The sequence below is a fragment of the Lepisosteus oculatus genome, chromosome 19 (assembly GCF_040954835.1).
Source record: "Lepisosteus oculatus isolate fLepOcu1 chromosome 19, fLepOcu1.hap2, whole genome shotgun sequence".
NCBI lineage: Eukaryota > Metazoa > Chordata > Actinopteri > Semionotiformes > Lepisosteidae > Lepisosteus > Lepisosteus oculatus.
Genome location: NC_090714.1, coordinates 5929530 through 5956511, shown reverse-complemented (window position 1 = coordinate 5956511; position 26982 = coordinate 5929530). Strand labels below are relative to the sequence as shown.

At 46.6% G+C, this 26982-nt stretch overlaps 1 protein-coding gene and 1 non-coding gene across 4 annotated transcripts in view; both read left to right on the top strand.

Moving 5' to 3' along the window:
• The window catches only part of ankfn1b (ankyrin repeat and fibronectin type III domain containing 1b), a 247474-nt gene that overhangs the window by 97951 nt on the left and 122541 nt on the right, over positions 1 to 26982 (top strand). The window lies entirely within an intron of this gene.
• On the top strand, positions 23896 to 24059 carry LOC138224332 (U1 spliceosomal RNA). Its single transcript, XR_011182792.1, has one exon. It is a non-coding gene; the product is annotated as a U1 spliceosomal RNA (small nuclear RNA).

The window sequence follows — 26982 nt, the reverse complement described above, 5'->3', positions numbered from 1 at the left end:
AAGCAGCGTCGTTTTCGAAGTACAAGTTCAATACAGAATCGTTCTGGAGCACTACTCTGGGCACTGTCCTCTTGTTCCTTTGATGACCCCATGTTTTGTTTAGAATCTGATGGGATTTGGACTTCACGGTGGCAGTGATAGGTTTCACCAGGCACTGCATCCATTGCAAAGGAACAAGTGATAGGTTTGTTCCATGCTGAAAAGAGAAGAAAAAAAAAACATCTGAAGAAAACTCCACGGCCGAAACGTTGTGTGTTCTCTCTTCTCGTTTCAGCATGGAATAAACCTTTTACTTGTTCCTTTGCAGCCTATGCATGCTGACGCAGCTCCCCACCTGAACTGCATCCTTTGCAAGCTGTTTTCGTTTAAAACACCTGTGATACTGTGAAAATAGCAACCAACTGGAATCCAGTTATGCAGATATATATATATTTTATATACAGATGCTGCCGGCATGTTACAACATCATCCTCAGACCTTCCTTACGTCTCGTGAAAACTGAATCGCCAAACCAAATCCTTCTGCCCAACACCATGCTTGGCAATGAGAACACAACCTAACTAAAAATGTTGTACTGTCAGTGCCAGAATTCTGCAATGCGAAAGGTCAGAGCTGTGGTTTGGGAAGAGGTTAGAATTGCATTATTCTTGAGTCCTTTCCCTTGCTTGCCCCTTGCAGAGCCAGGACTGTGACTGAGCTGAACATATCCAAGGCTCGAGTCCCTGCGGGCCAATACGATTTCCTGGGGGCAGCGAGTGGATGTGACTGAACACAGGGCGTGTGCGTGTGCCTTCAGTCTTCGGTGCTAACACTTCAGCTGTGGCTAGGGCAACTAAAACTTCACCAAACAGGGAACCGGGGCTATCTGTTGGCAGGTGATGAGTCGCTACGGGGGGTACCTTCTGGTGGAAAAAGTGTCACTGTCTCTTTAAGAAAGCTGGTATATTTGGTTTGGTGTTTTTTTTCCCCTCAGACCTGTGCGGCTCAGGCACAGCCCCTTTCATAGGGTCTATTTTGTTCTTAATAAAATGGATCTCAGTGGCCGGGACGACTGGCAGGCACCCAGCTCCAGTGCCTAAAGAATGCAGGCCTTCATTCAGTGACAAACAGCCACTGCACGGCCTTCATTACCTTGGATGGGGGGGGGGGTTGGTGCTGGGGTGTGTGTGTGCGTATGCAGAGGTGAGGAGGGGGTTGGGGTTCCTCAGTGGTCCAGACACAGCGCCCTCTCATGCAGTGCCCCCTATTCTCCTTGCCCTCTCCGCATGTCTGACTGTCAACCCTGGAGACATCAGTGGACATGGAGTAAAGTTTGTCAGTAACGAAGGCCCCCCCGCCACCCCCATCTGCCTAACAGGACGGCCACCGCAAAAACTGAAGCAGCACTCTTAAAGGCAACAAGGTTGGGTGGGCTTGTTGGGGGGTGAGCTGCCCTCTTGCATATACACATAAAAGCCTTCACCTCGTTGAAAACCGGCTGTTGCTTAGCTTTCTTCTTGAGGTGGGACATAACTGGGTGACAAACAGCGCACGCACTGTCATGTCTTTCTGTGGAGCCTGGCTGTTGGCCTTAGTTTCGTCAAGAAGGAAAGGAGAAGTCCGTCTTTAAGCTCATCCGGGGCCGGTCCTCTCTTCTACGTAAATTTTGACAAACCTGTTTTGCAGTTCCTTTTCTTTATCACAGTTCTCGATTCAAGTGCTGCAACATGGTCGGCAGTCGTAGCCCCGGGTGGTATTCTGTTCGATTTGCTTGAGGCAGCGCCGCCATTTCTGCATCATTAAGTGCGGATTGCTGCCAGCTGTTCTTGTCCTTATTTCCGACTCTTCTACGTTATCCTTTCATTCTCTTTTGCTCTCGTTTTCTTCTCTAGCATCGTGAGAAGAATCCATTGCGTTTTTATATAGCCCCTGCCTTCTAAATGGATGAATTTTAAAGCCCTTTACAGTACATACAGGAGGGGAACCACTTTATCCACCCCTTATAATGGGAATCATTTCATTAGTTCAATAAAGGACAAACCTTGAGTGGAATTCTACCAGGACACCAGAGTTAACACCAGGTTGGGCGGAGTGGTGGCTCTGTGGCTAAGGATCTGCGCCTATGGCTGGAAGGTTGCCAGTTCAAATCCCGCGGCCGGCAGAGGAATCCTACTCCGTTGGGCCCCTGAGCAAGGCCCTTCACCCCAGCTGCGCTGTATAAATGGCTGACCCTGCGCTCTGACCCCAAGCTTCTCTCCCTGTCTGTGTCTCTCATGGAGAGCAAGGTGGGCTATGCGAATAGACCAATTCCTAATGCAAGGAATTGTATAGGGCTCAAAAAAGTGATCTCAACACCCACAGTCTGAGACAAAGAGAGTCATGGGATTCCCGATCAAATGCTCAGAAATCTGGCTTCATGTCGCATTTAAAGGACATCACCTCCTACTGTGCACGGTCCTCTAATCATCACACTAGAGCAATGGGTAGGAACTGCTGTTCCAGCGTGAAGAGTTCCGCCCCACTGGTCCATCAGCACCAATCACCGCAGTTTTCCTCTGCGTCATACATCCCTATATTCACGTCATATCACCCCCATCCCAGGCTCACCTGAGCATTTCTTTCAGTTGCATATGTTTTGCTGCTTCTGTTGACCCGAACTATTATTGGTTGCTGCTGGGTGAAAGTTCCAGTGGCATCCAGGACCAATGGAACAATGGGACCCTGTGGAAAACAATGCAGAAACCCAATCTGTTGGAATTGTTGTTGTTTCAGCAGTGGTTCTTAATGCGACACATGTGAGAATGCTGGAAACAATGAGTCATATGTCACCATGTCCCCTAACTGTTTTTGGTAGCTATGTTGGCGGCTGTCATTTAGTTTTTCCTAATTAAGTGGCTTGGGATTTTCTGAAAACAGCCTTTTTTTTGGCTTTAGGCTCAAAATGTTCTTCTGTGTTTTATTACAGGGTTTGAGCAGTGGAACCATTCATTTGCTAAACAAAAGAAACTTGATCCAAAAATGTCCGTTAGCCATACAACACAGAGAGAAATTTGGGCACAACGAAGCCTCCTCTTGTATTTACAGAGCCTCATTTTGGTGCATTCTGTCATCATTTATAGGTTTCGTAAAACAGTTGGAATGCGCACACAGCGCGATTTAAGAGCACTGGTTTATACCACCGCTGGAATATCAAATATGTTTTTTTTAAAAAAAATGTAAATACATTTTGGCATAAGTCAGATTTCCAGATTCATTGATGCCCTGGAGTATGTTTTTGTTTCCAGGGTGCTTAAAGACATCGGTTTATGTCACTGACAAAACGAAATATCTGGAATTGAAGACTGAAAAAGGTTGTTGTTGTACACTTCTGTGTAGAAAATGTAGACACAGTGCTGTAAACATGTGGGTCTAATTATTTATTGTTTTTATTTATTGTGCTATGTTTGCATTTTTCTACACAGGTGAAGGAACATTCTGAACCTAATGCTTTTAATATAGTGTACATCTGATTTTTGCTGTCAGGAGTTTATTTTGTACAGTACAGTTTTTGTACAGTATTTTATTTATTTTGTTCAATATAACCTCCTCTAATTTATATTACTTCTAAAGAAATCTGCTGGCTGGGAGTTAGAAGGAGAAACTGAGGAATAATTGCTTTTGTGTTCATTTTCCTGACTGTGGCCGGGCAGTTTGACCCAGAGCACGGAGATGGGAAATTGACAGTAGCCTTTTTCATTCAACGTGTTTCCCAATCTGGAGCTATCGTCCACCCGCTTCTCCCTGCGCCCCTGTGAAGCAGTAGAGGGATGAGGGCCAAGTGCGCATCAGCCCTCCCTCCACGCTGTCCAGCTATATGTTTTGTTTCATGTGGTATCGGTAGGAGGGTCAGTAATAGAGTAGCAGGTAACCAGCACATTCCAACCAAGATTGTCCACGATTTTCTAGGCTTAATGCACCACAAACACATTGTCTTTGGGGGTGGGAGCAACCACCAGGACCAGGAACCCTGGTGTTTTTTTTTCTCTAAATGGGAGATGGTGTTTTCCTGTCCTATCTCCCCACATGGGGGCATGTTGCAGTACAATAGTGCCAGCTACTACTGTAAGTCGTTGAAGCACTCTATGTCTAACTGTTGAATGGGACATTATAACAAATCAACTGATTGATGGATTTCTCCTATTCTTCAGTCTGTGGACTACCTGATGGTCTCAAAACCTCCTGTCACCAGAACGGCAAAGCCTGCATCGTTCTTCTGTAAGGGGAATCCCTGTCAGTCCACAGATATTCCCGTGATTTGAAGTCTGGGTGGCTGCGCTAGTTAAGAAGCTAATTTGAGGCACCTTTACAGCCTGAGCCACTCAGAGGCCCAGTGGGGTGTGATTTCCTGATCAACGTGTCTTACGCCACGAAAGTTTGAAGAACATGGTCACTTCTGCAACAGAGCTTTCCAGTGCAGTAAAGGAATGGGTCATGAAAACTACCCATCCTTCCCAGACAGAGAGAGAGAGAGGAAAGAGAAGAGGAGTTTCTCACCCTTCTAGTGGTTAGAAAGGACACAAGTCTACCATCGAGGCACCACAATCTCCTCAGCTTCCAAACGCTGTCACTTTTACCGTAAATCATATGCGTTTCTGAATGATCTTGTTCTCCACCCTTTTGAGAACAGTTTTTGAGCCTTTTGCTGTAATATGTTTTAGTGTTACAATTAAAACACTCCTTTGGGTCTCTCCTAATCCCATCAATTCATATAATGTGCACATCAGGACACACCAGGTTATAAGATTTTAGCGGCAATTTTTGGGAATCTCGAAATTGGATTATTATTTGCGCATGACTACATTACTGAGTTTGCGTTTCCATCTGATCTCTACATAACCTTGAAACTTACAGATGCTGAATTCTAGGCTTCGAGAAAACAACACAGGTCGTCCTATTCTTGAGTTTGTTTTTTTTGACAGATGCAAAAGCTGTCAATTGCGCCACGCATGCAAAACGCTAATAGTGAGAGGAATTGAAATGATTTTGAAATTAATTTCTGAATTTCTCCAACCCTTGTGCGGGAGTCGGCCTGCCAAGTTGACCAAGCTGCTGAGTGACATAACCACCCCCTTTGAAGTCGGCTACGGTCACTGGAACGAAAACAAAAACAAATTTGTCCTTCCTGCCTCCCCCTCCTCTTTTTGTTCCGTTGAGATAACACTGAGCCCTGCTAGCCCAGTAACACTAGCCTGTCCAGAGGAATTTGTGATGTGAAATTTTAATTGGAGATGCTTCAGCACGGTTTGGAATGATGTTCCTCTATTTGGCGCACCACTGTGGAGGCAGGTGGCTATCGGATGAGGTCATTGTGTCGGTGGTTGGATGGAGCACAGTGTTGGCTGGGACTGGAGTCATTCAGTCGCCAGTTTCTCTCTCCTGCCATTATCCTGTCACTGTTCAGCCCTGCCCCGTTAAACTGGGGCAAGTACGGTGAAAGTGTCCAACTTCCCTCTCACACTCCCTGCCTTCTACATGGTGCCGCACAGTACTGCTGTGTTTGTGTCCCCCCGTCTTTGTGCTTGGTGGTGTGCTTCTCATGCAGTATGATCTTTACACCAGCGTTGCCATTTACCGTACAGCATGGTACAACATGGTAAAACATCGTGTAAAGACTCCCTTTTTTAAAGGGCTTCAAATACATTTGTACAATTGTACAAGAAATTTGATGTAAATGGACAGAGTCTGATCTAAGTTCAAAGTGTCGGAAGAAATCCGTCTGGCCTGATTTTTTGGACATATTGGTCTTTGATGGTTGTTAGCAATGCACGTCCACTCGGTTCCTGACAATTTTTTAAGTGCTATACTGTGACTGGACACTGTACTGATATATTAACCATATCTTGAATTATGTAAGAGTTAGAAATGTTTATATTATTGTATTTTATGTTGATTTTATATGCTGTATTCTGTACAATACACCACCATTTTCAGTAATGTACAGTGCATTATTATATTAACATACCTCCCAGATACTCAGGATGTCTGCTTTTATTGGATACCCTTTTCAGCTATTGGGCTGTTCTGATCAGGGTTTACTGGAATGAATAATTGCAGCAGATAAATATCACACCTCTGATTCTCCATGTCTGAGATAGTAGGTGAGGCGGCCAGCGTGTGTGTGAGATGGGGTAGGTCAGTGTCCATCAGAGCTGGGAGGGTCAGTGTCCATCAGAGCTGGGAGGGTCAGTGTCCATCAGAGTTTGCGGGCTCAGTGTCCATCAGAGCTGGGAGGGTCAGTGTCCATCAGAGCTGGGAGGGTCAGTGTCCATCAGAGCTGGGAGGGTCAGTGTCCATCAGAGCTGGGAGGGTCAGTGTCCATCAGAGTTTGCAGGCTCAGTGTCCATCAGAGCTGGGAGTGTCAGTGTCCATCAGAGTTTGCGGGCTCAGTGTCCATCAGAGTTTGCGGGCTCAGTGTCCATCAGAGCTGGGAGGGTCGGTGTCCATCAGAGCTGGGAGGGTCGGTGTCCATCAGAGCTGGGAGGGTCAGTGTCCATCAGAGTTTGCGGGCTCAGTGGCCATCAGAGCTGGGGGGTTCAGTGGCCATCAGAGCTGGGGGGTTCAGTGTCCATCAGAGCTGGAGGGTCAGTGTCTATCAGAGCTGGCGGGTCGGTGTCCATCAGAGGTGTGAGGGTCAGTCCATCAAGCTGGAGTGGTCGGTGTCCATCAGAGGTGGGGGGGTCGGTGTCCATCAGAGATGCCCAGGAGGAGGTGCGGAGTTGCGGGGCGGGCAGGCCGCAGCAATGCTGACAGACCCTGATGAATGGACCAACAGCTGGGGAGGGGAAGAAAGGGACAGCCTGTGGCAGGGGAGAGAGCAAGGGGGCTCTGAGGGCCTTTGTGACGGCCCGCCGCCCGGCCCGCTCCAGCTGCTGCCCTCTTTCATTATATTACGTTTCAAAACAAAGCCACTCACACACAGAGCGCGCTCGTCCCGCCACACGTGAGGCCTGTGGCCGCTGCCAAGAGTGAGCTCACTCCTCCGGTATGGCCACAGCCAAGCGGTGTCGGCAAACGGCAGCCGCTCCCCTGCACACACACACCGCACACGGCCTGTCACACACACACACACACACACACACACACACACACACACACAGCTCCCACACACAGCTCCCACACACACCAGGGCAGCTCGGAAAGCTGGAGCCAGATATAGAAGGAACCAATACTCACAGCTGCAGATATAAGTATTGGCACCGAGCTTCTTAAATGAGTAAATGTTACAGGAACATCTTAACTGCCACCTGCCAAGATGAATGAGCATTCAGTACCACTTGTAAGGACAAACTCAGTATAGTTTAACAAACGGTGTTTATTCGAACTGTGGCGAATCTTGTTTCAGGTACAGGGTGCAAAGCCATATGTTAGTGTGTAGAGTGTGTAGACCGGGAGGGTTAAATGCAGTCACGATACTGTAGCTCATCGTCTGCACTTTGACTTTTGCAGCCAGACCAGAGTAGATACTTGAAATGAATTAAAAAAACAACAACACAATTTTGATACCTTGAACAATCTTGGATTTTAACACTCATAAATGAGCGTTTCCCTCCCTTTAATTGTCTACTTGCAATAAAGAACATATAAAACGCAACAGCCTGAAGAAAAAGACAGTTTCACAGTGATGACTTATAATAGATGTATCAGCAATGGCCTCTGCTGTTTCCTCCTATAATTGAGCGAATCTTTTTCAGACCCCAGAGGCATTTGGAAACATCCTGAGTGTGTGCTGCATACCTGATACATTCTCAATTGGACCAAGTAACATTGTCTCTTGGGTTTTGTTCCTTGCTTACTGGAACTAATTGGCCTAATTATTTGATCAAATTGGAAAATAATATATTGATTGATTAAGTTTTAAGCTGTAATCAAAAACCCCCACAGCCCTTCAGGAAATGAGATTGTCGGCCCTGGTGGAGACGGAGAGAATAATTGAGATTATATCCAGCTGTCTGAGGATCTTTCTGAGCTGGCACAAGAAATCATACATAGATATGGACTCGTAGACTGGCTACACCACTCTCCCATCACACTGTACCACACACGAAACTGTCTGACAGATGCGCTTAGAAGAGAAGTTCATGGTGTCCTTGTGCTGCATGTGTCCCTTCCAGTCGTGTCGTCTGTACACAGTGCATCCAAGGTCATAATTGTTTCACAACAATTTAATAATTATGGAGCTCATTGAAGCAAAATCTTGGAAGTAAGCAGGCTACGTCTTCTGCAAGCAATACTCCGTCATAGAACGGTTATAGATATTGGACACATTCAGGTAAGAGGGGCAATGTCTACCATGTTAATAATTAACTGGACACAGAACTGTCCCTCGCATAGAATCAGAATCTACTTGATTGTCAACATATAGTGGAAATTTCCCTTTGGCCTCTCTGAGATGACAAATGCAGAATACATAAACCATCCAGTGGACTATAGGAGGTGTAAACACTCAATGCAAGATAAATAATGATCCAATCCAGTTGCAAATACAATAAAGTACACTTTCAGTCTAATACAAACACTTAAGATTCAAGTGTGACATATAGTATGTACGCTTTCAATTCAGTGTTCTGAAGGGAGTCATCCATTAGAGTTTAAAAGAGTAATGGCTCTCAACGAATAACTTCTTCAAAATGTTTTTGTAACCTTTGGCACTCTAAACCGTTGGACAAAGGTAATTTTTCAGACTGGAAGTGGGGTTACACTTCACTGTAAGTAAGTGGGTTTCTTAGAGTCCACACAACTAAGAAACACTTGGGAGGTGATGCTCTTACATCTGTGCTCACAAGGGGAACAAGTCAGATGCACGAATGCTGGTTTTCTGGATCGGGCATTTGGAATCGACTCTCAAACTGAGGCAGGTGAAACATTTGTAAGAGGAGGATCTCTGCTGATTTCTTAGGTCAGCCCACTGGAGGGCACTGTTGTAAAGAGTCAGATTCTTCTGTCATATACTGTAGCTGGTATTAATATTCTGAAATTTGAAACTGTGGCTGTGAGGAGACAGTAGTACTGGGTAAATTGAGGCACAATGAAGCCTTCAGGAGTACCCTGATCTGATGTTTTTAAAATCAGAAAAATTTCATGTGAGCGATACTCCCCCTGTTGCTTTAATATTTTTGCCCATGTCTCCTGCTCTCACCTGTCCAAGTTTAGTAGTTATTTTATGCCCTGAGCTAGGAGGTGTTCAGATAAGTGGGTGTCTTCTGATCTGAGTGCTGTGTAGAGCTGCCTTTTTCATACCCATGGGTGCAATCAGTTGACTGCTGAGTACCATGCAGTTGCAAGACTGACAGCCACAGGGATCCATCAAGGTTTCTATTGACACTGTGGTTTTAATTTCAAATGCATGATTTAAAATGTTAACATTTCTATTCGTCAATCGCCCATGCTATTCACTGACGAAACCTTTCAGATACGCCAGACATACTTGCTACAAAAATGAATGTTTTATCAGTGCTGGGAAAACTTTTCTAGACCATTGCAGGACTTCTTCATCCATTAAACATGGATGTTCTAGTTCAATTAAAGAAATTAAGAAGGCTGACTGGAACTCTTTGACAAGGGGCATGAAGACAGTGCTCGTATATGTGGTTCTCCCCAGCGTTTGTGTGTGCACATTTAGCTGGGATTGCTGATAATTTTCTGCTTCTGGTACATGACTCATCAATTTCCCTACGGGATTAATAAAGTATTATCTATCTATGACCATTAACATGCATGGGATGTAGTTCTGGGCAGATTGTGATCTTGATTGGGACTAGACAGACATCACACATCCCTTAACATCAGCCAGACCTCCATTGCTGTTCTGAAATTGGCCACCAATCACTACAGATCGTAGGCCCCTCGATGGCTGTCAACGACAATAATGGGGACAGTAAACAAAGGCTCAAGCTGTTCCCAAGGTTCAAACCTCCTCCTGACCAAGGCAGCCCTACAAGAGGGAATATGACCAGCCGTGCTCTGTGCAGTGTTACAGGACCCACTTACTGAGAGGAGACCTTGTTCTGCAGCCTGTCCATGCCTCAGTCCCCCGCCTCCCTACCGCTACATCCCTCTCCCCCCTCCATTGCTGTCAAAGCTAGCTTATGCACTCCGCTAAGTGGTGCCAACTGACACTTCTCTGAATTTCCTACTCGTTAATTTTTATTGGCGTGTTTTTACACCGTCTGTATAAATACAATTCCCGAAAAGCTCAACCACACGACCCACCCCCCCCACCCCCGCCCTCCAAGCCAATTTCCTCCTTGCATCCCTCTGCTCTCCTCCCCCAATTTCCATGATACCAGTAAAACAAGATAAGAATACATGGTTTGGCGTCGCTTTCTCTGGACAGTGGCAGTATTTATAGCCCCAGTCATGTCCGCTGAAATGAAACACAGCAGCTGGGAGAGTTGTGCTGGATTCTCTCTCTAAGTCCCACACTTTCCCCCACCTACCTCCATTCTATACCTTCCGTCTTAACCTTTCCCTAGTGCTCTCCCTTCCTCTATTCCTCTAGCTACTTCTTGTCTTTCTGCTGTAGTTGTTCCATTACACGTTCTGATTGCAAAAGAAGCTCAGAGGGCTTCTGTCTCCAATACAAGAAAAACCCCAAGCTTTTCCTATAACTCTAGGTTTCCTAGAACACTTCAAATTGACATGCTCTGATAGTTTTGATGATCAATTTTAACATTAAGGTTAGTATGAGAGTTTTTGGCATAGCTCTTTCCCCTGTCTATTTCCAAGGGACTTCTTGCACGGAATTGTGGCACACTGCTCTGTAGGTCTCATGATGGGTCTGGTGTTCCTGAGGGCCCAACCTTGGCTTGGGATAAACTAGGAGCAGAAGGTTTGTGGTCTTGGATTATAAGAGGGCTGATCATTGCTGCAGTCGGGCTTGTATTGGGAGGCTCTTGGCAATTCCTTAGTGATGATGCCACATGCTGTAGAATTATGAGGTGTTGATCTGTGGGGCCAAGCTCCCCTCCATCTCCCAATGTCCTCCTTTACTATTCAGTAGTTGAGATTTCCATTGACATTTTTATTCTCCTTCAGATTTGACAAAGTTCATCCAAGCATATGGAACGATGCATTGTAAAATACCAAAGCCAGTTGAGGATATGGAAATAAGGAGCTTCAGCATCTGTCCTTTATCAGAAAGCAGCTCATTCTGGTGGATGCTGTGGAAATGGAGCGCTTCTTGGAAGCATCATGGGGCCAGCTTGGACCCATGACTCCTTTGCCAATTGAATGTGGTTTTTGCACAATGTTGGGCCATCGGAAAGGGGCAATTTAAAACCTAGCTAGCAAGTGTGTAGGTGGGTCGATGCAGCAGCATTCGTGTGCCATTATAGAGCCCCTACAAAGTAACGAAAAATAGCTTTGTAGAAATCTCAGTGTGAGGAAGAACGCGATGCTAATTCTGCAGCCCCACATGGTCCCTGCGGAAACAGGACAATTTTCACACTGTAGTCGAAAGCTCCCACATGCTGTAGATGAGTGGTGTGGTCTGTGTTCAAGATGGGATAGTCCAGGCAGATGCCCCCATCCGAAACTGATGCCAAGTTTCACTGTAAAACTGACCATCCCGATCTTTTTCTTGGAGCTCCATTGACACAAGGATTGGAGGACAAACACCAGTGTTCTTTGGCTGTCCAGCTTGCTTCTGCCTGGTTAAAAAGATGGACCCAAATGGTCTATTATAATGGTGAGTGTCTCCTGTGTTCAGAAAAAAAAATCTTGGGCAAGGAGTCTCTTTGCCTTACATCCTTGTGCCCAGTTCCCACTCCCAGACTGCCTGTGTGCGTGACACCCTGTAAGGAGAGCGCACAGTGCCAAGACTGCTGTGCCAGCCAAGCTGCAGATTGCACCCACAGGCGTGGAGTCGGTGAGAGATAAAAAGGGAAATTCAGTTGCCTGGTGAAGGCCTACTGCACCTTCACCGCCCTGGAATGCCTTATGTTTTATGGGGCGTTTTGATGGAAGTGCCAGTCCTTTAAAACCCCCTAATTATTCCCTCCCACCTCTACCTTCCCCACTGCCTCTGTAAAACTGCACACTTGGCCTCTTAAAAATATCTGTTTACTATACTGGCGAGCGATCTGCTGCCTCATGCGCAGGGTTTATAGATCATGCTCTCTTGCCTACTCTTTCCTGCCCTTTCTTCTCTTCTCTCGGTCTCTCTCCATCTTTCTGTTTCTTGCTCACTGCTCTTCGGGCCTCTCCCGGCCGGTGTGCTATGCACGGGGGTGGTCCCAGAGAACGATGGTTTTTTTTCCCCCCAATTTATATTTTTGTAATTGTGTATTTAGCACTTTGGAAAAAACGGGGGATAAGGTTACCAGTTGTCATGCTTGCAGGCACCGCGGGTGCTGTGCCAGGAAAGCTCTCTCTGGCCTTGATCGCCGCCCCCCTCTTTGCTAATTCAGTCCTGGGCTTCTCTCTACCGGCTGGAATGGTGTGGAAAAGGCTCCTTTGTCCTGGTGCGAGGGTTGCCGCCCGCAGGGAGCAAATCTGAGATGGCCCGGCTTGTTTCCCTGCAGCCCTGAGCCAGTTTTAAACCCCATCTTCCCTGGAAGTGAAAGACTCTTAATGTGAGAACACTGGCAATAGGGCTGGAAAGCGCTTCTCCATCAGCGGTGAAAGAATCATATGCTGCATAGCAGGTAGTTGTTAGTGTAGAACATATTGAAAGCAAAGGATCAGAGGCATGGCATGTATCTACTGTACAGTGTGCTGCAGGGCCGGCTGAACCAGCACCTGTAATACAGTTCACTACTCGTTCATAATTTCTAAAACCAAGCTTCAGACCTTTGCGAGCTTGTGACGAAGCAAAGCGGGGTCAAACTGCTGTCATGGCCGTTGTGGCCATGGGGAAGCAGACGTGCCTTCATTCCAGATCTGTGTGCTTTCCGTAACACGGCTGGCCCCTGGATAATTTGGGGCTCAAGCCCTGGCTATGCCATCTTCTCTCTATGTGCGTCTCCCTGAGTCCGTTGGTGAATCTCCTTGCCCTCTGTCCTTTGGAATAACTATACCCCGTGCTTGGCAACTTTTAGCAGCTGAGTAGCTCTGCATAAGCCTCGTAGCCAAATGATTTAGAATCGCTACTGTGATGATCGTGTGAATGCAGCGTATAATGGAATATCTTTTTTGAAATATTGAAATTTAGGTATATTGTATATTGAAATATATATTACATATTACATATCCTAAAATATATATTACATATTAAAGAAATATGTACAGTACATAGACCATACAGGTAGGTGTGCGCTTACATTAACCTAGTGTACACACACCACTCTGTTGCAAACAGGTAACCTGTTCTTCGGGACTTAAATTTAGTCAGACTGGAACTTGGATTATGTGCTGAAACTACTCTGCTGTTCTTAGGCCTTTTCATGAGCACGGATTGCTGAGTCATTATATCCGAGTGCTTTTGTGTAAATGAACAAAAACATAAACCTGCCCAGCAAAGGTGATGGTGTCGGTGGAGGTAGGTGTGCGTGAGAGAGAGAAATGAGAGGTCCGAGCTACGAGAGAGCCTTGAATTCATGGGGGGGAGAAAAAACAGCGGCGATAGCCTGAGCTCTGAGAGCAGCTGATACAGATCAAGAGGCAACGAGGCAAGGGAGACAGAAAGAGAGAGAGAGAGACTCGCTGTCTGTCAGGTAGCTGGAGAATCCCCTAAGCCTGGAGGTCTCCAGTTAAAAGGAAGAAGACCCCCCGTCTCTAATTGGGAGCATTACTGCCGAAAGACAACACTGCTTCTTTAATTTCAGGGTCAGAGGGCGTTGTATTGTATTTGTAAGGTCAGAGCTGGAGGTCACCTGTCTCTGACAGCCTTCCTGCTTCAGCGAGCTGGGTCATGCCACCAACATTGCCTGGAATTATCCGGGGCCACTAATAACAGGAGCCAGTGTGAGCCGGGACGCCATGCCACGCTGATAGCAGCCCCTGCGCTCCCAGCAAGGAGCGCACACACGATGTCCCGTGAAGCAGAACAGGGCCCCTGCTTTAAATTTTGTCCCTGTTGGGTGTCAAATGCTCCCTTTCCTCCCTCCGTTATTGCGACTGCAGGCGTGATGGAGAAACGGCCTTTTGAAACTGAGGTGAGATGAAGATGACTTCCAGGTTGCCGGGGTTTTTGTACCCTGAATGTGCCCTCGTGACAAAATTGGGTGAGAGCTTTGCTCCCCATTTTATATATAGACGAAAAGAGTCCCAGACTGACTAGAAAATGTTGTGTTTTAGAACTCAAATGTTAATGTTTTATGTTGAAAACTGAAAACGGCCATTAGTTAATAGTTCAAGCTCAAACCACCTTGGATGAGTTTTAACATTCATGCAGCTGCTATTTCGATATCAGGTTTATGGCCCCTGTGCTTCTCAAATCTAGCTTTATCGAAAGTATACTCAGTCACCAGTCGGCAGAGACCAGGGTCCGACCTTAACCCTTACCAGAAATGAAAATAATGAAGTAAAACGAATCCAGTTAAAAAAGGTCCCGTGGCACTAGGGGAGAAGACATTACGTGAATGCCCCTGCTTTAACATTTTGCCTAAAAAGCATGCGGTGTCATCACCGTTAATTCTTCAGTTACACCTCTTCAAGTATCCACAATCAATGGAAGAAATGTTCGTTTTCAGTGTTTATGTGTTTTGACGCAACAGGGTTTTGAAGCTGGGAGGAGTTGGTGTTTGGTCTCGTGCCCTGACTCCTCGACTCCTACATCCTATCCTGAACTCTCAAAGGCACCGCCTTGTACCCAGTGGTCAGTGGTGTAGGTGGTGTCTATACTGGGAGAAGACTGAGAAAACGCCAAGCTCTGCAGTGGTCCAGGATGGAGTAGGCCAACAGTGCTTGATTCCTACATTCTAGCATGTGTTCTGGTTAAAACTGCGTCAAAATTGCCCGCTTTGTTGTTTTGAGTTGTCTGTGTGCCAGTCCCTGCTAAACTATTCATTCTGCTTGACGAATGTCTGCTTTCTGCTTGGGCAGTTTTTTGACGCACATGCTGACTATTCCAGCAAAACAACCTCATTGAACAAAACCTCTAGAATCACTAGAATCTGAATTAGACTAAAAATGACAAGAGGAGTGTATTGGTATTATACCAGTGGGCATGTGGCGACAGTATATTTTCTCCACATTTCATGCCCTTCATTAAAAACAAAAAAGTGGAGCTGTTTTAAAATAAAGTAGAAATCACACAGTGATTAGATAAAGTGTACAGTAGTTCAGGTGGGTAGCTGCGTCAGCATGCGTAGGCTGCAAAGGAACAAGTAATAGGTTTATTCCATGCTGAAAAAAAGAAGAAAGAGAACACAACGTTTCGGCCGTGGAGCCTACTTCAGGTGTCAAGTGTACAGTATATACCAAGAAGTGAATTAAGAATATTCAGGATTTAAATTACTGAATTATGGTATCTTCAATGCTTGGGAATTAGATCAGATTATGCTTGATTAATCTCAATCAATCAGGTAACACGAAACCCAGGGTTTCCTGTGATCCTCCTGTACTGAGCTGAAATGGGGCTGCTGTCCACTGAGCCCCCAGCCCCCTGGATGGACCACACCAGTCACACGTGTTCTGGAAACAAAGAGGAGATATTTTGAGGTATATCCTGGCTGTCTGGGTTTGCTAATGCCCTCTGAAGAGAGCTGGATCGCAGATAAGCCCCCATTAAGACTGGAATGAGTTGAATTTAGCTCTGTCTGCGTGTGTGGAACTGAGTTTCCATGAAGTGTGCACAACACAGGCAGAAAGTCCTCAAGTTAAGCACATGGCTATAGCTCCTTTGTACCTAACAATAGCTGTTGCAACCAACGCTTGAACACCAGTAATCTGCTTGAGCACCTCATGCTTCTTTATCATCACCATTTTTATTATTATTATTCCTCACCAGTGTGCCTGGAGTTCCAATCTTCTGTGACTTTTTATTAAGTTATCCCTCAATTATGCACTAAGAAACAAGGAGGTCCTTCTGTGTAGACTTAAACTTTGTGCCATCTAACCCATTTAACAAATTACATTTGGAGCCCGTTTAACAAATTGTTGTTTTGTCCTGTGTCAAGACCAGTGAACTCAATCATTCTGCCCCTTACAAATACAATTGTAAGGTAAAATTTGTGTAAAATTCTACGTCCTTGAAAACTCACTGTAACCTAACATTTTTCTCTTTAATTACTGGAGTACCTACTGTATTTGAAATGGCCAATTCAATAGGGTAAGAAGGCAAATTGTGTAGTATCCAAGCAAACCTCAGTGTTTATGACATTTATCTTTAAGCTGCCTGAGACACTGTGTTGGGACATTAATAAAAACAGAAAAATTAGCAAAACCAGAGATTGTGCTTTAAGCTATAGTTCCCCAATATGAGTAATTCCTGTTCTTAGCGCTTGAAATCTGTCAGCACAGATTACAAATTATGAAAAAAAAAAACATTGTCTCTGGAATAAGGTGAACAGTGAAATTGTTTCTTTTTACCACATCTGTTCACAGTGTTTTCTTTCAATTGAAGGGTCAAGATAAATGAATTTTTCTGGCTACTACTGGGATTCTGTGAGTCCCCGCTGAGCAAAACAGTACTGCTCAAAACGATTCGTTTCCCCCTGCAGTGCTTGCTTGTAGCCATATCCCAGACTTCCAAGAAGTCATTTATCTGCATAAAGTCATGGTACCCAGCTTTGGCTGCTGGCTCACTAGGCCGTAGTTACAGTGTTTACATACCTGTATGGTCTCAGTTACCCAGTGTACCATTATAAGGGGCTCTGCCAATTTGATTGGGCTAAACTAAACTGTGATTAAGGTTAATTTGTGTCTGAAACCAGACCCACACCTGTGCCTTCAGAGGTTCCCACATAAACCAACATTTCAGAACGCTGAATTCTTCCTTCTGTGCTCTTGCAGCAGGACGGTGAACGGTGCATGAAAATGAAGGCGCGAGCTTGGCGAAGGCAGAGCAGGGTAAACTAATAAGAGCTGTGTGAAAAATGGGGATTTTGAGGTCTAATGCCTCGCAGAGCTCCAGACAGGTACCGCAGTGTGCGTGTGCTTGTTTACAGTATGTTCACGGGTGTCGATATGTGAAGGCCTTTTGTGTCATCTGCAGCGTGCGCAGCCCTCCCTTGGCACGGTTTTTCGACCCGGGAGACTACCTTTTTCAACGTCCAGCGTCCGCGAGACTCCCGCGTCCGCGCCCCCCCGCCGCAGCGCGTTCCGGGAAATTCACGAGCCGGCGCTGCAGTGAGGCCTCCTTCTACATTCCGACCCGTGACGACGAAGTGTCTCGAGCTGGCTCTCGAGCGGGTTCCTCCCCGTGCGCGAAGGGGCCCCCGAGTTGCTTCTGGTTCCGGGAGGGTTTGGAATCGAGAAGCCGGCCAGCTCGGTGGGGTGGGGTGGGGGTTGGCGCTGTGTTTGCGAGAGGCCGCGGTCCTTCACCACAACAAAGGCGGTCTTCAGCCTCCGGGCCGGGCCTGGTGATCCCCAGGCCTTGCCCTTGCTCTGTCACTCTCGCTACAAATTGAGGTGGCCACACGCCAGCAGGAGGCACGGGTGGGAATGGAGGTGGCTGGCGAGTTGATGGTGGTGAGTCAGGGGGCGGGGGGGGGGGTTCTGTCCCAGACACAAGTCGCTCAGTTTTTTGGAAGGTCTTTAGCCCACCCAGGAGGAAGGAGGGGGGGGGGGGTGTGTATGAGGCCCTTGAGGAACAAAGCCTCATTTCAGCCCCTCCAAAACAGGGGGCTTTATACAGGACGGGGGGCCCTCCTTGGCAACGAGATGTTATCGCAAAGATGCAATATCCCCTTCTCCGTGGGGGCAGCCCAGCTCTTGTACAGGCCTCGAGTGTTTCGAGAGCTCCTCTCGGGAGTGTGACCCCAGTAATTAGGACTCGGTGTGCGGCCGGGACTGGGGCGGCTACTGTATTCCAGTATGTTTACACAGGAGGTGTCTGTCTGTTTCAGAGCACATCCTATTCAATATCGGCTCTCTTTGCGGCGGGGGTGTTGCCTGTTCCTACCCAGATTTGTAGCAGGCTGCGGTTCCATATCTTCATTATTATTACTACTCACAGCATTGTTTAAAATGTTTATATTGGGCCGTCATACGAGACAGATCCGGGCCACGATCTGTCCACAGTCATGCCGGGAAGTTTTCCATGATTAGAATGGGTGTCCAGGATGGTGAGTTAGGATTACAGTCTTCTGAACTGCAGACTCAGAGCACAACCAGCAATATGTGAAATGCAAGCGGCCCAAGTAAAGATGTGAATTATGGACCTACATGGATTTTGTGGAATATCACTGGAATAATGTGTCATGCAGATACGTTCTTCTGGATATGTATCCATGCACGTGCTGGTGACTCACAGGGAAGGCTGTTTTCCCGGATTTTTGAGATCACATCTTGTTGGGGTGCAAGTCGAGCGCTGGTTGGTGGATCTGGAGGAAATCAGGCTTTTTGTTTTAACAGCAGAGCTGCCAATCAATTTTCATGCCCTAACCTGCACATAGTTAATGCCCTACCAGCCCACAGTCGCTTGTCAGTTCATGCACTGAGAGCTCCAGCCAGCGCCATACAGCAGAGTTTATGGTTCCTGCAGACGCACTTGTAGCCCATAGTGCTGCATGCTTAGACAGACCTGGGAAGATCCAGAGGCCTTAGTATTCCCAGGCCATTAAACGTCCACCCAAATCTGACTGTGCTACCTCTTGTATCCCAGGCATATTTCCGAAATGACAAAGGCCAAACTATGAACTGTAGAGGCAAACTCGAACTTCGAACAGCTACCTTTGCTGACCCGTTCTTTTCATTTAACATTTAACATTTCATCTAACATTTTGAACGAGCCCATCTCACAGCAGCACCGCAGCGTGGTGGCCAGAGGCATTAGGACATATTTTATTCAGAGATGCTCTGTTGATTTACTGGAAGTCTACTAAGTGCAGAGAGAGATTTTTCACATCGGCTCCAGGATGTGCCTACAAAGACCCTAAAAATGCTCAGTAATTAGCTCTGCAGGTCGTTTTATTTTTCTCTTTTATCACAAGAAAGCACGTGCACATCTGTTTGTGCACAGGCATAAACAGGTATGGTTTGATCTTGTGTATATTTCTTTAGCCTTACCGAAGGTGGAGTTGAAATAACTGTAATATAATTTCATGCATTTGCACCCCTATTTGATAAACAGCAGTACAGTATGCAACAAGTTCTAGTATTTAAACACAGCAAACTAGCAAGGGTGATCCCAAATTAAGAAAAGTCTTAATATACAGGTGAACATGGACATTTTAGAGCCCTGCTTGTGAACCAGTCATTCATATCATTTATTATGAATTGTAACAATTAAGTTATGATTAATTGTAATAAATATTCACTTACGTGGATGTGACATTTCTTAATTGGATATACATTGTTTCCAGAAAGTGTAATTTAAAATTGTCTAATGGATTGATTATTTGGTGATGGAAGGTGCCACTGTTGACTTCTGCAGCTGTGTGTTCTTGGGTTGCCGACACCCCTCAATAAAGAGAAATCCAAGCTTCACCACTGGTACCGAGTGACGTTTTCGGCGATCTCAGCTGCCGCAAATTTACATACAGTATGGGATCCTTTTTTTTTTGTCCCTCAGGTTTCTGAAAATGATTTGTGGGTTAAAGGGGGGAATTCTAGGTTTTCCAAAGAGGAACGTTCTTTGTAATTGACTAGGGGGGTTGAATTTAATCTGCCAGCGGGGGCCACTTTGGCCCAAAAAAAAGAAAAGAGAAAGAAGCACCTTTGAAAATCACGTTGTTCGTTTCGGGGAGAGAATCGGCGCGGTGTCGAAACGCAGTTAGGCCCATTTTGATTTCAATTAAGAGGCAGGGTGATTTCGGCGCTCGGATCATTTCTGTGGGTGATTGGTGGGCTGTGCTTTTTTAACACGCCACGCGCCCAGGCCCCCGCCAGGGTTTCCTTTCTGAGGCTGGTGAGCACACAGCGCAGCCCTCTCCACAATGTGATCCCCCTTGGGAAGCAAAGTGGAAAGTTTGCTTTAGCACCGGGGCTGGAGATGAAAGAACCGAGAGTTTGGGGTAGGGGAGGGGGGGGGGGGGGATTGGGGGTGAGTGCTTATATCTCTTTATCCCGTCTGGCGTGCTTCTGCATGGCCGTTCGGCCTCAGCTGTCCAGGCTCTTGTCATTCCCCGCTGCCCAAATCGGTGCTGTCTACAGCCGGATTACCTGAACTACCCCCCCCCCTCCCTCCCTTCACCTGAGGCTCCCTGTTTATAAAAAGATAAAGGGGTCTGGGTTGTGTTGGGGTGGCAGGAGGATTACTGGGGGCTCTGAGTTATTGATTTAATTTGAACTGCTTTTTGATCTCCCGGCTGCCAGAAGTCTGAGCGCACTGCAGTTTCCTACTGTCCTCTTAATCCTGTCAGGTTATAAATATATAAATAGAGAAATATATTTTAACAGCACAATAGATGCCTAGCATGCTTTTCTTTAGGGTGTGTTTTTCTGTTTTTTTTTTGGGGGGGGGGATCGAAAGGTTAGTTACTTTTGATGCAGGGTTTAGCCACGCAGAGCAGGGCCGCGTCCTGGAAAGTTCGGCCCAACACGTCTCCAGAGATGCCGCAGCGCCCACCTTTGCCTTTTTTTAAATTAAGAGCCTGCAGAGGAAATTCTCCGCATTAAGATAAGATCATTTTATTGGCCATGTACAATTTCTTGCATTAGGAATTTGTCTTTTCGAATACCCCAGCTTGTTCTCCATGAGACAAGCAGACAGGGAGAGAAGCTTGGGGTCAGAGCAGTTGGTGTGAAGGGTCTTGCTCAGGGGCCCAACGGAGAAGGATTCTTCTGCCAGCTGCGGGATTTGAACCGGCAACCTTCCAGCCACAGGCGCAGATCCTTAGCCACAGAGCCACCGCTCCGTTCCTGGGTTCCAGACACACAGAAGCTTGGGGTCAGAGCGCAGGGTCATTGGGGATGCCATCACATAAAATGTCCGCCGCTCTGCGGTCTCAGACAAACAGGATTCGCCTAAAACGGCAGGGCAGAGACATGTGTGAAGAAGGCAGACATACTTACAAGGGGAACAGAATAATTTAAGAGATGGAGGGGAAGGACCAGATAAGAAAAGAGGAGTTCAAGGAGGAAAGAGCAAAGCGGTACATGAGACTGGAATCGTTCAAAGAGAAGATAGTAGACGGAGTGGAGAGAGTAGGCAGAGGAGAGGTGCAATGAACAGCTTGCGAAACATTGTTGAAACCCACACTTCGGCCTGAGCAATACTGCTCAGAGCCCCTTTTCCAGCTGGCTGTTTTCACATCAGATAGTGGCCGGGAGTGTGCCCCAGTGCTCCCTGGATCCCAAACTCCAGCTGAGATGCATTATTTAAAGACCTGTGACAATGCTAGACTGCGTATTGGAAGATTCCTTCTGTACCTCCATGCCAGAGCTCAGATGTTGGCTGGTTGATGGGTGAATCCCACGGACTTAGAGCCTGTTGGGAAAGACTTGTTGCTCTTGTCTGTATTGCCAGACGCGCTTGCGGTGTGTCAAATGACAGCAGGCTTTGCAGAAGGGCATGGTGGAGGGGTGGTACTGTACACACACCTCATTCCAGGCCTGCAGCCAGAGAGTCTTACAAAAAAAGTGTGTTTGGTTTAAAAAACCATTGATATGAGTGTGATTCTTGAACACAGTGGCAGACGAAAGAATACACGCGACCTCACTTGTTCTCTTCTTTATTAAATTGGGCCGCGTCTCCCCAACAAAGTCAGTTCTCATCCGAGGCCATAGATTTTCATAGAAATAGCCATAGCCTTTGAAATACCAGCATTGGAGAAGAGTAAATGGCTCATTTCTATATTAGAATACGTAAGAACACTCCATATTGTTTTGTACTCAACCCACACGTTGTCTACTTCACCAGTTCTCCCATGTAATATTTCTGTCAACCCTGTCCACAACAGCCTAGGTGCCCAGGGAGGAAGAGGTATGGTGTACAGATTCCGAATAATATGTATCTGCAAAAGCGATTTAAAGTAAAAAAAAAAATCACATATATAATCCGACATTTTAAAGAATGCACTCTCACGTCAAGTAATGAATTAATGAGCCCTTTGACGTCGGCAGGCGACTTTGCTGGAATGCCTTATGTCAACAGGTAACTATTTCCAGGCATGAGGCAGCTGGAGAGTCAAGACAGCCAGTGCCAAGTCCTATTGTTAGCCTTGGGAGCCATTAGAATTATTCCGCTCCACGCCCTGAGAAAGCACAGCCGGCTCGCCAATACGAGTTTCTTCCTCGAATAAGACTGATCTGGCAGTAGGACATGCGCATTTGACTTCCTGGATTAGAAAACCTCTCCAGCCTGCCCCATGGCCCATGGGTTTCCATGGTTAGAAACCTCCTGGATGAGGTCCACCTAAGACATCAGTGGGAACATGGTCAATTTGGAAGTCCACCACATGGCTTCACTGGCCAGTTGGTCTTTCTGGGGTGAAGGTAATATGGGGAGACAAACCATCTTCCAATCTCAGTGGGAACAGAGGTGAATGCAGTCCCCTCCTAAAGAGTTACCAGCCTGAATTGGAGGTGTCCTTTTTAAGACTAGCATGTCCAGCTTGGAGAGTGAGTTAGAGAGAAGGCAGCCATCTTTATATCGCCAAGCCACAGTGTGGGTTGCTAAGGCTGTTGTTGCATAGATGAGGAGAATTAATGGCTGTTGTACAATCAAGTGGGTTTTCCAATGATAGATGATTTGTTGATCTAGCTAACAGACGTTTATATTGCAGAGAGAGAAAAGGCATTGAGGGTTATGGATGGCTAGAATTTTCCATTTGCCTTACAGGATCTTTCTGGTCTTGCTTCTGATCAGCATTGAGAGGCGCTTGTAATGCCAAGCCTCCCTCTCAAGCAGTGAGAGAGCTGAGAGAGTGTTTAAAGAGTAAGTGTGTGCAAACAGTGAGCCTCATGCCAGGCCTGGCAAAGACTGTACCTTGCAAGGGGCGAGCAGTTTGAATGGGCACACGAAGTTGCACTGGGCTGCCACTGCTAGGGACGCTACTGCTTATATTGGTAGGCTGAGATGTTTTGTGAGCTTGTTTTTTTTTAGCAGATTTGGATGCAGGGAACAGAAGGAGCAGCAGTTGTCTAACCCAATCTATCCAGATGTGACCCTACTGCGTCTGACCACTAGAGGCCGACAAACCAGTGTGACCTGAATATTCATTGTCTGACCGGACTCGTAGTGATAGATGGAGTGCATGCACTATATACACTATACGCAGTTCTCTGTCTTGTCTTGTCCAAGTATTCCTGGCAATGGATGTACACACACACAAGTAAATGGAAAAAAGTAAACATCTGTAATTTAAATGGGACCCCAATCCCCCTGATGCTTCTTGAATCCTTTCCAACTATTTAAAAACACATAAATTGTTCAGGGTTTTTGTCCTGTTCTATCCCTGTGTCTTATAGCGATGATTTAAGTTCTTGAAAGTATCTGTAGGTCTGAGAAGGCATCCACTTCTGCAGCACAGCTTTGCAAGACAGTCAGATACACCTCGGAATAACAATGCATCAGGAGCCTGTGGCAGTTTCTGGCGATTCCCCTGGGATTTGTAAAGTGAGCGCCGTGTGGCAAACCTCCAAGCAGAGAACAAAGCCGACACTAAAATATCCACATATGGGACTTTAAACTCCACATACCTGGGCGCTGTATCGGTGGAGGTGCCGGCATGCATGCTAAAGGCTGATATGCATGGAACTTCTGTGGGGGATAATTATTTATAGTAGGTATTTATGAGACGTTTTCTGCAGAGCTGCACCGGCATAAAGCACTTTGCCAGGCGATTGCAGCCTCAGCATCAGATCAGCTGTCTCCACAGAAGGTATCTTTTTAGTCTTACCTGGCAGGGGCAATATCATGATCATGCAGGGGGTTTGCCCGGGGTGGGGCTCCACCACTGCACTCCGCTGTGCTGACCCCTGCGAATTCCCCCATGTGGGAATCTCGACTGCAGAATTTCTGCTAGAGGGGGACTGGTTGCCGGTGCAAATCCTGTGGCCGGCAAAGGAGTCCTACTCCGTTGGGCCCCTGAGCAAGGCCCTTAACCCCCCCTGCTCCAGGGGCGCCGTATAAATGGCTGACCCTGCGCTCTTACACCAAGCTTCTCTCTCCCTGTCTGTGTGTCTCATGGAGAGCAAGTTGGGGTATGTGAAAAGACAAATTCCTAATGCAAGAAATTGTACATGACCAATAAAGTGATCTCTAGTCCTTGCCTGAACACGGTCTTGAGTCTGACCATCCAGATTCTTGATTGACACAGATGAGGAATGAGATACTGACATCTTTTCTTAAGATGCCTGCTCTTTAAAACGCTGATGCTGTTTTTGTTTTGTGAGATTTCAGTTGGCCCAGGTGGCGCTATTTTTCAAACTTTACTCCAAGCCTTAAAATGTAGCCTATTGGGTTGGCATGTCCATTTCCCAGATCTTTTTTTGGTTGCGTACTGTAGTTTCTTAAACCACAGTGAAATTATGGTAGGGTTTGGAGGTATAATGTATTTCCCAAAACTATAAAATAGTAGTTTAAACAGGTGGTGGAAATCAGGGTAAGATGCATAGTGTCTATGCAGGTATTACTATTTTCGATTGTGGTACCATGGGTGGTAACAACCTGTCACTTCTTAAATGGTGAGACAGAAGAAGGACAACATTGAGTCAGGGGCCTTCATTTCCTTTCTTGAAGGGGAGTCCATTTGCTACCAAAGCAAAACCAGAGTATGGTGAATGACCTGTCTGCTGTCATGTTGTCTCCTGATTCACAGGAGAGAGGGTTTATAGGCCTTGAGTGTTTTTGCTGACCCCCTAAAGAAGACCTGGTGCCAGTGTTAGCGTTGAAATTCCTCGCACTAGAAAGAGAAGTTTTGCTCTTGGCTGACGGGAGGAAAGCTGTGTGTGGTTTGTGAACATTCCCACAATGGCGCTCCCCAGCATTGCTGCTTAAGGAGATGACGGCAGTTAGATTGCTGATAGAACAAGGCTCTCTCAACACGCAGTTGACTTTGGACAAAGCAGGCTGTGGGTCCTTTGTCTAGGATGTGACAATAAGTGCAGTGTTAATTGGACTTCTTCCTTGACATTGTTGTGCATTGCAGCCAGTCTACCTGACCCTCTGAGCTGTAACGGACGGTTAATTAGAGCAGAAGTCAGCAGCTGAGAGCTTTAGTTTCAGCTCCACAACTTCAACATGTCGTCCCTTAGCTTTTTACCACCTGCTTCCAGACATTCTGCTAAGATGACCGAAGAGCAGCTATAGCACAGACCTCCAAATGTGCGATGTGTTGTCCAAAATCTGAAAAAGGATTGTCTGAGATCTGCTCACAAAAACGTTGTCGTGCTTTTTTATGGTTTATTGTCTTATCTGTTGGTACTACTGTTAACTGTGTTGTACTCTGTTCTTTCGTGTTATTTGCGTTTCCTTTTCTTGACCATTTGAGTCTCAATCAGTTCTTATTTTGACCGAATGTTAGCCTACAACAATTGGCCGAATGCTTCTCAAAGCTCATTGGAATGCGATTGGAAGGGGAAGGTAGAGTTGCACCCTCCTGGAGCATTAGGGCTCAGTTGGGAATGGCTGCCTGGACACTACAGTCTGTTTTGCTAACATATTGTTGTTATTAATACACAAAATAAACCCCTTCCAATTGTCACCCTGTCTTGAGGGAAGCAGGGTATGAAAACTGGCTGTAGCCGCTCACAGAGGTAGCGTTGGCTTACGAACTCCAACTCCCACAAGCGCATTGCTCGACTTTCTGACGGCGCCTATGAAACAGTCCCTGTTCTGCCTGGCCGTGGTGACGTCTAGCGGGTTCCTCCCAGTTCTGGTACCTTCCCGGTTGGTCGTCTCTGGTCACCGGCGCGCTAGGAAAGGAACTCGCACAGGATTCCTTCTGAAAAGTTTATTTTCTGAAAAAAAAAATTGAAAACACCATGGGAGGGTTTCCAGAAATATTTACAGGTTGGGAGTACAGCAGGCTGGTAGCGGGGGTCTAACTACCCATCTGCGTGAGGCACTATTCTGACTCCTGTGGCCTGCCCCCCACTTCATCGCCTGGTTACACTCTTAACCTTCAAACCCAGAGAGGTGTACTCGTTAAGGTTCCTGAGTTGTAAAAGATGAGTTCCCCGCAGGACCTTTGTCCAATTTTTTTTTGTTATAAAGAGGCTGAGGAGGTGAGCCTCCTGTCTCCCCCTTTCAGAGAAATGTGGTATCCCCTGCTTGAAACCCAGCATGATGACCCTTTCCGTGTTTGACATCACACTAGGGCATGCCCCCTGTTTGTGCTTTGAGAATGGTTCCCTAAGATAGGATGACCGAAAAGCAAAGAAGACCTGGCTGCACGGCCCACAACCCACTTACTTTTGGCAGCTGCTGGGCCTGCGTTCTCATACCCTTCATGAACGATTGCTTGTGCTCCTGTGCCACTCTTGTGTAATTGAGGAGCTGGGTGCCAACGGGAGTCTGGCACTGATGTGACCGTGGCAGATCTTTTCCGAACAGGATGTCAGAAAAAAAAAGGCAGGGATCAGGAGGGAGCAGCTGCCTGGCCCGGAGCCTGCCTGCCTGCCTGTGCCTTGTCCCTCTTCCGGCTCCCTCTCCCGATCCACATCGCTCCCACGTGGCACAACAGCGGGGCTGGCGGCTTCATCTGGAACTCCACTCCCTCCTGCGATGAAATAGAATTAAGAGCCTGCCGTATTAGATTCAGGGCAAAATAAAGACACCAGAAGATAAACAAGGCCCAAAACGGAGCACACACAGTACAAACGCATCCCATGCACGCTGATTTCACGGTTTCCAACGCATAGAGCCTGATCTAGGCACTCCATAGCATAGCCGCCGCAAGGGAATGGTCTCATCATTCTTCCCAGTTTCCGTACTCTTTGTCTGTAATGTTTCCCCGTATTCATTTTGAAGCCCCG